Source organism: Nannospalax galili, unplaced genomic scaffold, assembly GCF_000622305.1.
Source record: "Nannospalax galili isolate Female #2095 unplaced genomic scaffold, S.galili_v1.0 scaffold632, whole genome shotgun sequence".
Classification (NCBI taxonomy): Eukaryota; Metazoa; Chordata; class Mammalia; order Rodentia; family Spalacidae; genus Nannospalax; species Nannospalax galili.
Window position 1 is genome coordinate 466,504 of NW_008332816.1, and position 12,076 is coordinate 478,579.

The 12,076-nt window shown below is 46.8% G+C and overlaps 1 protein-coding gene and 1 pseudogene across 1 annotated transcript in view; both read left to right on the forward strand.

The window, feature by feature from the left end:
• Positions 1–5,362: 5,362 nt before the first annotated feature.
• The window catches only part of LOC103729701, a 14,223-nt pseudogene continuing 7,509 nt past the window's right edge, over positions 5,363–12,076 (forward strand).
• The window catches only part of Myadm (myeloid associated differentiation marker), an 11,388-nt gene continuing 11,101 nt past the window's right edge, over positions 11,790–12,076 (forward strand). Inside the window, exon 1 of the mRNA XM_008827726.3 lies at positions 11,790–11,920. The gene's annotated coding sequence lies outside the window, so the exon portion shown is untranslated. The remainder of the gene's footprint in view (positions 11,921–12,076) is intronic.

The following is a 12,076-nucleotide window of genomic DNA, read 5'->3' on the forward strand; positions in this document are numbered from 1 at the left end:
CAAGTGGACCCCCCCCCCACACACCCTGGTACTGGGGATTAAACCTAGAAACCTAGGGGTCACAAATACTAAAAAATCAATAGAAAATATTTTTTAAAGTGCTGGAGAGATGGGTCAGTGGTTAAAAGCACTGACTGCTCTTGCAGAGGACCCAGGTTCAATTCCCAGCACCCACATGACAGCTAACAACCATTCATAACTCCAGTTCCAGGGGACCTGACACCCTGTTCTGACCTTTGTGGGCATTGCATGACTTGGGTGCACTTACACACATGGAGGCAATACACATAAAAAATTAAAAAAAATACTTTTGAAAAATGTTAGGTAAATGCTCTACCGCTGAGTTCTGTATGAACTTGAACTTTGAGTCTCTTTCACCTCCCAAGAGCTGGGGTTACAGATGTGCGCCACCACATCTATGTGGTGCTGGGGATTGAAACCAGAGTGGTACATCACCAGACCACTAGTAGCTATCTTGGTGACGAGGTCGACTACCACAGTATCACAGTGATTGTATCCAAGCAACCCTATTTAGCTTAATGATGGCCCCAAACCACAAGAGCAGCAATGCTGTGTTTGTTATTTGGTGACCATAATGCTTGAAAGAACAACTTAAAGGAAGAAAGTTCGTTTATTCACTGTTGTTTTTGTTTGACACAGAGTCCCACTATGCAGTCCTGGCTGTCCTGAAACTCTCTCTATGTGGGCTAGGCTGGCCTTGAACTCAGAGATCTGCCTGTCTCTGTCCAGTTGAATGACACACTTTAAATATTTTACTTATTTATTTTTTGTGTATAAGTGTCTTGTCTGCATGTATGTAAGTGCACCATATGTGTGCCTGAATCCCTCAGAGGCCAGAAGAGGGTGGTGGATCCCTTAGGACTAGAGTTAAGGACAGGTGTCAACCATGTGGGTGCTGGGAATTGAACCTGTGTCTTCTGCAAGAGCAGCTGGTGCTCTTACTGTTGATCCACGCCTCCAGCCTTAGGAAGAAAGGTTTATTTTGGCACATGGTTTCAGCGTGTTCTGTTCATCATGGTGGGGCAGGCCTGGTGGAGCAGGTCTTATTATGGTGAACAGGAAGTGAGAAATAGGGAGTTAACATGGCATACTCTTCAAAGGTGGAGCCCTGTTGACTTATTTCCTCCAGCTACATCCACCTCTTAAAGTTTCTAGAACCTCCCAAAATAGTGTCACTGGCTGGGGGATCAAGCCTCCCACACATGGAACTTTGCCTGGGGGCATTTAAGATCTAAACCATGGTGGCCCATCACTGTAATCCCAGAACTTGGAGATGGAGGCTGCCATGTGTTCAAGTTCAGCCTGGGCTACATGGTGAGTTCCCCAGTCAAGTCTGGGCTACAGAGTGAGAGATGGAGTCTTAAAAACCGAAAACATCTGGGCATGGTGGAACAGATCTGCAATCACAGGAAGTGGAGGACAGACATGGTCTCAAAACAACAAAAACAAAAACAAAACAGGGAGCTGGAGAGATGGCTTAACAGTTAAGAGCACTGGCTGCTTTTGCAAAGGACCTGGATTTGGTTCACGATACCCACATGGAGGCTGATAACCAGCCTCAGCTCTAGTTTCAGGGATCTGATGCCCCCTTCTGGCCTCTGCAAGCATTGCACACACAGGTACACTTACATACATACAGGTAAAGCACCAGGCTGGCCTCAATCTCACAGAGATCTGTCTGCCTCTGCCTCCCATGTGCTGGGATTAAAGGTTTGTGCCACCATACGTGGCTTAGGCTTTTCATCCTTAAACAAGGAAATCATGACATCTCTCTAGAGCTTCTCTGAAAAAATAAAAAATATGGGCATGGTGCAAGCCATCTGTAATCCTAGCACTCAGGAGATAGAGGCAAGAGGATCAGGAGTTCAAGATCATCCTAGGCTACATAGTTCAAGGCCAGTCTGGGGTACAGGAGACTCTTTTTCAAAAACAGAAACAAGGAAAAAAACAAAAACAAAAACAAAACCCACAAACAGGGCCAGTGAGATGGTTCAGCAGGTAAAGGTGCTTGCCACCAATCCTGATGAGTTGAGTTTGATCCCTGGGACCCACACGATGGTGGAAGCAGAGAACTAACTCCAGCAAGTTGTCCTCTGACCTCCACATGTGTGCACATGCACACACACACAGAATAAATGTTCTTTTAAAAAAATCAAAATACAAGTCAGGTATGGTGGTGCATGCCTTTAATCCCAGCACTGGGGAGGGAAACATAGGTGGTTCTCTGTCAGATTGAGGCCAGCCTGGTCTGTGTAGGGAGTTACAGGATAACTTGGGCTACAGGGAGACTCTGTCTCAAAGACAAACAAACAAACAAATCAAAAAACGAGTAACACAAAAAGATAGCCAAACCATTTGTATTACTTTTCTGTTGCTCTGATAGAAACACTGACTGTTACAGGTTCTCCTCAGGCCATCTGTGAAGACCCTGACCTGGATCAGGTCCCTTGCCGATTAGGGGGCCAAGAGGCATGGAGTCACAACACACAGACCCCAGGAGCCGGGTAGAAGCAAGCACTAGGCGAGGTGCTGCAGGCTCCTTTAATGCAGGAGAGGGCAGGCCTTATATTTCCCTTTTCTCCGTCCCCAAGTCCCTTTAGTCGGCATATTTTCTGATTGGTCTGAGCCACACAGTCTGTCAGCAGTCACTGGGCAGGGTATGGAGGCATGGGCTCCTTTTGATGGGCTATTTGCAGACCAAGAAGTGAAGTGAATTCTCGTTGAATCCCAGGGCTCTGGGTCCATGCCATCTTTGGAGACCTCCTGCTACAACTGACCAAAGCAACTTATAGAAGGAAGAGTTGATTTGGGCTTATGGTTCCAGTCTGTCATGGCAGGGAGGCATGGTGGCAGGACATGGCTGGACCAGGAGCAGCAGAAGGTAAGCTCTCATGTTTTCAAGCAGGCACAGGAAACAAGAGAGTGACTGAAGGTCTGGCAAGGCTTAAGAACTCTCTAAGCCCACCCCCAGTGACGTGCTTCCTCAAGCATAACCACACCTTCTAAGACCTCCCAAAATAGCTCCTCCAACTGGGGACAAAATGTCCAAAGGTTGGAGCCTATGGGGGACATTCTCATTAGAGATGGTTCAGTAGTTAAGAGCACTGGCTGTTCTTGCAGAGGACCCAAGTTCAGGACCTAGCACCCACATGGCTTCTCACAACCATCTGCAACAGCAGCTTCAGGTGATCTGATTCCCTCTTCTGGCCTTCATGTACATTGCACACATATGGTGCACTTAATGTACATACAGGCAAAACACTCACACATAAAAGATAAATAAAACTAGGCTGGGTGGGGTGGCGCACACCTTTAATCCCAGCACTCGGGAGGCAGAGGCAGGTGGATCTCTGTGAGTTCAAGGCCAGCCTGGTCTACATAGTGAGTTCCAGGACAGCTGGAGATACAGGGAGACTCTGTCTTACAAAGACCAAAAATAAATAATAAATAATAAATAAATAAATAAATAAAACCATAGAACATTAGAACATTTACTGGTCCTGGTCACAAGACTTTCTTCAGTAGTGTTCAATTCCTGAGGGACAAGAAGAACAAAGCATGGATAGATGGTTTTACTCTTCTCTAAGGCTGGGGCAGCACAATGACAGAAGGACAGAGGGATGTTAGGTATCCTGACATGGCCACCCCACAGAACTGAAATGATGGTTTGGGGAGTTACAGGAAAGCAGGGAGGAAGTGAACAAAGATAGATGATGAGCTGGGAGCTTCAGGTAAAAAATAAAAAAACACTGCGGAAGTTCTAAGAAAAAGACAAAGGAGCTGGGCGTGGTGGCACACGCCTTTAATCCCAGCGCTCCGGAGGCAGAGGCAGGTGGATCACTGTGAGTTCAAGGCCAGCCTGGTCTACATAGTGAGTTCCAGGACAGCTGGGGCTACAGGGCGACCCTGTCTCAAAAAGACAAAAAAAAAGACAAAGGAAAGTAGTTCATGGGTGAGGGCCGTGGATAAACCCAGTGGACAGACCCTTGACAGGGGGGTCACTTGCATCAGGGCTGCAGGTCACTGAGGTCAGGAACTAGGAAACATTTTCATGTCAATGGGCAAAGAGAAGCAGGAAGTTATTTTTCAGCATATTTAAAAAAATATTTATTATAATTATTGTTTGGTTGGTTGGTTGTTTTTTGTTTTTTGAGACAGGGTCTCCCTGTCTTTTCAGCATGTTTTTATTGTTTCAATTTTTTAATTTTTTGTTTGTTTCTTTGAGACAATCCTGGCTGTGAACTTGCTATATAGAGCAGGCTGGCCTTGATCTCACAGAGATCCACTTGCCTCTGCTGGGACCAAAGGCATGAGCCCTCACATCTGTCTATTTAAAATTACTTATTTATACGCTGGGCATGCTGGCACATGCCTTGATCCCATTACTTGGAAGGCAGAGGCAGGTGAATCTCTGTCAGTTCGAGGCCAGCCTGGTCTACATAGTGAGTTCAAGGTCAGCTGGGGTTACAGGGAGACCCTGTCTCAAAAAGACAAAAAAAAAAAAAAAAAAAAAAAGTAATTTATTTATTTTGTTTTGTTTTGTTTTTTGGCAAGGTCTCCCTAGTCTCTGCCTGCCTGGTAGTCACTATGTGGACCAAGCTGGCCAAGATCTCACTGAAATCCATCTACCTCTGCCTCCCAAGGTCTGGGATTATTTTATATTTATTTCATGTTTAGGAATGTTTTGCCTGCATGTATGTACATGCGCCACATGCATACAATGCCTGAGGAGGTCAGAAGGGCATCAGACCCCCTGGAACTAGAGTTAAAGATGGTTGTTAGCCATCATTTGGGTACTGGGAACTGAACCCAGGTTCTTGGCAAGAGCCGTCAGTGGTCTTACCTGCTGATCTGTATTGCGAATCCCTATTATTACTTTTTAGACTGTGTGTTTCTGTTGGGTTTTGAGGGGGGGGCGGTCTGTGTATGTGTGAGTACAGTGCCTGCAGAGGCCAGAAGAAGGCATTGGATTCCCTGGAGCTGGAGTTACAGGTGGTTATAAACCACCTGATGTGAGTGCTGGGAATTGAACTCAGGTCCCCTGCAAGAGCAGAGCAGACTCAATCACTGAACCATCTCCAGATTCACATACAATTTTAGGATCTTCCTGTAGTCCCAGCTGGCCTGACTCACTATATAGAACAGGCTGGATTCGAACTCACAGACATCCACCTGCCTCTGCCTCCTGATTGCTGGGATCAAAGCCATGTGCCACCATGCCTGGTTCTGAAGTAGCTCATGGTAGCCTGGAATTCACCATGTAGCTAAGGATGACTTTGAACTTCTGATCCTCCTGCCTGCACCTCTGGAATGCTGTAATTACAGATGGATGTGTGCCAACATGCCTGACGTATGTGGTTCTGGGGCTCGAACCCAGGGCTTCAAGACTGCTAAGCAAGTATTCTAACAGAGCTCCATCCACAGCCCTTAGGAATCTATTTTTTAAAACTATTTATTTATTTAGTTATTTATTTATTTGGTCTTTTTGAAACAGGGTCTCCCTGTAGCGCCAGCTCATCCTGGAACTCACTATGTAGACCAGGCTGGCCTTGAACTCACAGAGATCTTCCTGCCTCTGCCTCCCAAGTGCTGGGACTACAGACGTGTGCCACCATGCCTGGCTTAAACTATTTATTATTATCATTTGTGTGTGAGGTGAAGTGTATGTGTATATAATTATATGCCACAGCACATGTGGAGGTTAGAGGGAAATTTTATGGAGTTGGTTCTCTCCTGCCTTTACACGCATGCTGGGGATTGAACTCAGATCATCAGGCTTGGCAGCAAGTACCTTTACTCACTAAACTGAATCCCTAGTCTCACCTCATGCTGGATAAATATATGCCAAGGCCAGGGGCAACCAGACTGCTCAGCGTACTGAGAATGCCTCACAGCCCATGTGAGCTAATTGGGACTTTTCCTCAGGAAGCTCTTGAAAGAACTTTAGAAATTTTGGGCTAGAGAGATGTCTCAGTGGCTGAGTATTGGCTGTTCTTGCAAAGAACCTGGGTTCGAGTCCCAGCACCCACATGGCAGCTAACAACTGTCTGCAACTCCAATTTCAGTGGAATCCAATGCCCTCTTTTGACCTCCTCCAGCACTGCAAGACACGGGTGCACTTACATGCATTCAGGCAATACACTCATACACATAAAATAAAAATAATAAATAAAATATTTTTTAGTCTTTTTTTTTTATTATTTTAAAGACAGGGTCTCCCTGTAGCCCCAGCTGGCCTGGAACTCACTATGTAGACCAGGATAGCCTCAAACTCACAGAGATTTGCCTGTCCTTGCCTCCTGAGTGCTGGGATTAAAGGTGTTCACCACCACGCCCAGCATAAAATTTTTTTTTGTAAAAAAAGAAGTTGGGGGCTGGGGATGTAGCTCAGTTAATATCTCCTGATTGTTTCTTATGTACTGAAGTTCCCAGAAAAAAGCCACCCCTACACTGAACATTTTATAAAGGCTGATTGACTGATTAGAACTTTGGTGATTGTGGCGCGTTGGAATGTTGCAGGTCCACAGTCAATTTATCTTGGGCTCCCTTGGTCCCTGGAATAGCCATTTATTGCCCACCTTTCTGTGTGGCCCCATGTCCAGTGGCTATTAGGTGTGTTCTTTTGGAATGTAGGAACACTAACTCCAAAGCTAAGAATGTCATCAGATAGCATCTTAGACCCATAGCAGAGATTTCCCCACTGTGCTATAAGCTATTTACCTCACGTTTCCACTGTTACCATGTTGGAAAATGGTATTTGGAATATTTGGAATAACCTAGATCTTTGTTCCTGTGCTATTGTCACTTATATATAATTTGAGGATAAACTTATTTCTTTAAGATGAGATCTGTTTTTTTTTAAATTAAAAATATTATGTGCCAGGCATGGTGGCACAGGCCTTTAATACCAGCACTCAGGAGGCAGAGGCAAGCGGATCTCCATGAGTTTTAGGACAGTCTGGACTATATAAGTGAGTTCCAGGCCAGCCAGGGCTATTTGGAGACCCTGTCTCCAAATATATATGTATTTATGTATGTTAGTTTTCCCCTCCCACCATGAGTTCTGGAGTAGTTAAGAGCACTTGCTGCTCTTACAGACCACCCGGGTTCAGCTCCAGACACCCACATGCCAGTTCACCTATAACTCCAGTTCCAGAGGATCTGACTCCCTCTTCTGGCCTCCAAAGGCGCCAGGCATGCACATGGTGCATACAGATACAGGCAGATAGAACACTCATACGCATAACATTAAAAATGTTTAAATTTTAGAAGAAAAAGAACAGGGAGGAGGAGGAAGAAGAGGATGGGGGAGGGGAAAGTGCTTTCAAGCTAGTGAGATAGCTCATAGGGTAAAGCCACCAAGCTTGATGACGATGACTTTTGTTTGACCCCTGGGACCCACATGGTAGAAGTAAAGAACCAACTCTGGAAGAAAGTTATCCTGTGACATCAACAGACATGCCCAACGTGGCACATGTGTGACCACATAGACACACGGATGAATAAATATAATAAAAAATTTTTTTTGGTTCTTTTGAGACAGGGTCTCCCTGTAGCCCTATCTGGCCTGGAATTCACTATGTAGACCAGGCTAGTCTTGAACTCAGAGAGATCTGCCTCCCAAGTGCTGGGATTAATGGAGTGTGCCACCACGCCCAGCTATATACACATAATTAAAATAAAATTTTTTAAAAAGAAAAAGAGGTAGACCAGACCCAGAGAGCAACACATGGCTCAGGCCAGCTGAGCTGAAAGCAGACAGATTCAGTGGGGGGCAATCGGTGAGGCCCAAGGGATTCACATCTGAACATTATCAGAGCACTGCAGAGTGGTTTCTGTCTTGCACCAAGCACTGTCTTCAAGTGGTAGCGATCTGCGGTTCTAGGTTAGGATATTTGACCTATAGACTGACTCAGGCCCAGATCTTTGACTACAAGGAGATACGTGTCTTTCCCCAAAGCACAATGTCAAGTCATGCTGGTCGACTGGTTTTGGGTTCCTGATGGCAGATTATATGGAATGATGCAGGATGGGCTCCATGTATATGTAAGGACACCTATGGTGGAAAGTGACATTCCCAGTGAGGGTTTTCTGGCTTGGGGGAGTAGACACTTTGGTGGTCACCAGGGCAGCTGGAAGGCTCAACCCTAAGTTTGAAGTTGGAGATATCATGCTGATCCGTGATCACATCAACCTACTGGGTTTTCATAGTGAAAACTGTCTCTGAGGTCCCAATGATGAAAGGTTTGGAGTTTGTTTCCCTGACATGTCTGACACTTATAACTGGACTATGAGGCAGAAGGACTTTCAGTACCTGGAAACAAAGGGGACATCAGCGAGACCTATGGGAAGCCACCTATGTGATGTTGGCAGGCCTCGACTTGGAGACTGTGGCAGGGTATTGTCTCCTGCTGAAGCTGGGGGTGGATGCTGTTGGTATGAGTGCAGCACCAGAAGTTATAGGCATAGGACACTGTGGACTTCTAGTCTTTGGCTTCCTACCCATCACTAACAAGGCCGTCATGGATTATGAAGGCCTGGAGAAGGCCAGTCATGAGGAAGTCTCAGGGGCTGGGAAATACCCTGCACCGAAACTGGAAGCGGCTGTCTCCATTCTTATGGAGAGTATTCCACCCCCTGACCCTGCCAGTGGACCTGCCTTGGTCTGTTGCTTCTCCGATGGATCCAAATATCTATTTGGCCCCTTGCTGGCATCACAAGTCTCTGCCCTTAGCAGTAGAAAGACGAAGTGCAGTGTTTGTCACCTTCCTCATGTTCTCCCACCAGTCCATTCTGATACCTGGTCCTCTTCCTGGGGTCCCTTCTCAAAGCACTTTGTTCCAACCTCTGCTCTTCCATGAGAGCTGGAGCCCATGCCTTACCACACTTGGGCTACACATGACTGAATATACACCTCCAAACAGTACTTTTTTTTGGTCTTTTTGAGACAGGGTCTCCCAGTAGCCCCAGCTGACCTGACACTCACCATGTAGACCAGGCTGGCCTCGAACTCAAAGAGATCTGCCCGCCTCTGCCTCCCAAGTGCTGGGATTAAAGGTGTGTGCCACCACACCTGCCCAGCTGACAACTACCTTTAACTCCACCTCCACGGAATTGGCACACTTCTGATCTCCTCAGGCACCTGCACCCACATGCACAAGCACACATGCATAAACATTAATTAAAAAAAACTTTTTTTAATTTGCTGGGTGTGGTGGTACACAGACGGCTTTAATTCCACACAGATCTCAGGAGGCAGAGGCAGGTGGATTTCTGTGGGTTCATGGATATCCTGGTCTACATAGTCAGTTCCAAGCCTGCTTGGTCTACACTGTGAGACTCTGTCTTAAAAAAACAAGCCTGGGGTGGTGGTGCATGTCTTTAATCCCAGCACTCTGGAGGCAGAGACTGGGGGGATCTCTGTGAGTTAGAGGCCAGCCTCGTCTACATAGTGAGTTCCAGGCCAGAGAGAGATTGGTAAGGTGTAGGTGTTAGAAGTGTTGGGAGTGAAAACCACCTCACAGTTTGTGTCCCTTAAACACTTCTGTTACAGAAGACCTTATTATGCAATGTGGTAGACCAGATGGCCACTCAGTGTTTCTTGGTTAATGTTCCCCTAGCTGTTTCAGGGCTTACTTGGTAAGCTTCTGAACAATACAGTCATGGTGGACCACCATGGATTTCCCTCACTAACCTTAGCCAGTCACATCATTGATGGATGCTCACTTTGCTGGCAGCAGCAGGAGCTGCTGAGCCCCCAATGAGAAGACTAACCAAATGCCCGGTCAGCTGAAACTTACATTGGACCCCTTCCATCATGGGCCGGGCAATGAGTTATTCCTCTCTGGAATAAGTAACTCTGGGTTTGTTTGTTTTCTCTGCCCTTTGCACTTCTGCAAAAGCGGCCTGTGTGCAGGATGAATGAATGGATCTATTCACCGTTGCGCTAAACCACACAATACTGTTTATGATCAAGGAACTCAATTTATCTGGAAGTCAGTGTGTCCATGGAGGGATCTGTCCATGCACCCCAACATTCCCGAAGCAGTTAGCCTCCTAGAACTTAGACTAAGCCTGTTGGAAATAAGGTGGTAGGGGCAGGTTGGGGACAACATCTTTTGGGTGGTGGTGCTGTCCTAAAAGATTGGGTGAACACGAAATCACACAGACCTGGGAAGCCAAGGGTGACATTTCTTAGAGTCACACCCTATGAGTCACTCCTCAAATGTTTGCAAACTGGGCTAAGGAAGGTACTCAGAGGTACAGAGCTTGAGGCTGGGGGTTCAACACACACACACACACATACACCAAAAAAAAAACATGTCACACTGAACAGAGCTGTGTTTTATTTTTACATTTATGTATTTATTTTGGGAGAGAGAGGTGCATGCCACAGCGGGCATGTGGAGGTCAGAGGACAACTTTCAGGGAATCTTTCTCTCCTTCCACCAGGTGCATCCTGAGGATGGAACTCAGGTCCTCAAGCTAGGCTGTAAGGCCCTTTACCGGCTGAGTCATCTCACTGGCCTAAAAAAAGGGAAACACTTCCACCACCCGGCACAGCATAGTAAGTGGTATACCTCTGTAGACTACCTGAGGTGCCTCAAACTATGTGACCAGGGGAAAAAGATGACTGATTTAGGTAGGAGCAGGATGTTACTACACTAGGGGCCAAGGAGGCTTGAAATAGACTCTAGGAAAAACCCAACTGTTATTGATAGGCCACCCCTCCCCCTTTTTAGCAAAGGCCTTATGTCTCCCTCCCTTGGGCTGGTGAGATGGCTAAGCCAGTAAAGGCACTTGCCACCAAGTCTGAAGACCTGAGTTCAATCCCCAGGACTCACTGAGTAGAAAAAGACTAGCTCATGTAAGTTGTTCTCTGACTTCCACGTGCACTCACACACACAAAATAAACGTTTAAAATAAAAAAGCCCTTGGAGTGGAGAGATGGCTCAGCAGTTAAGAGCACTGACTGCTCTTGCAGAAGACCCACGTTCAAATCTCAGCATCCACATGGTGGCTAACAACAGTCCATAACTACAGTTTCAGGGGATCCAACGCCCTCTTCTGTCCTCTGCAGGCACTGCCTGACACAGGTGCACTTACATACACGCAGGCATAACACTCATACACATAAAATAAAAATTAAAAAAAAAATTAAAACCCTTAATCTGGGGGTTTGGGAGTTGTGGGAGCTATGGAGAGGTAGAGATAGGGGAGAGGGTCTAAATATGACCAAGTTGTACCATATGAAATGCAAAACTCCAATTAAAAAAAAAAATCACTGGCTCAGAAGTTAAGAGCACTGGCTGCTCTTGCAGAGGGCCTGGGATTGGATACCCAGCACCCACATGGTGGCTAACAACCGTCCATAACTCCAGTTCCAGAGGATCCGATGTCCTCTTGTGACCTCAGAGGGCATTGCACAATATGGTGCACCTACATACATGCAGACAATATACTCAAACACACAAAATAAAAATTAAAATTAAAAATAAAAGAATCCCTAAATCCTCCCGTATGGATGACAAAGAGGGTCTGTTTCCATCTCTGCTGGAGTGCGAAAGTTACCGCGCAGGGGCACACCCACCCACTCCCCACACCTTGGTCCCCACCCCCACTTCTGCAAAGGAAGCGCAGAGGTCCCCCTGGAGCACCTCCTACGTAGGGCTCGTAGCTGGCGGTTCTGAGCTCCCAGATCCCCTCGGACCCCTCCCTTCTCCACGCGCGCGCCTTCTTTTCTAGAGCTCGGCCTCAAAGCCTCCTCAGTCGTCGTCCTGGAAGGTGACCAGAAGCCGCGGAGACTGGCTAGTTAACGTCGCCTAGCATCCGCAGCCGCCACTAGACCCCGCCCAGCATCCGCAGAGCCAGGCCTCGCCCAGGACCGCTGCAGAGCGCGGTGAGTGCGGGAGGCAGGGAGCCAGGCGTCCCGGGTCCCCGCCCTGCCCCTCCCCGGGGGACCGGCAGCAAGACCGTCAGCTCCCTTTCCCTTTTTGGTCCTCTCCAGTCCGTGTCAGGGACTCAAAAAAAAAAAAAAAAAAAAAAAAAAAAAAAA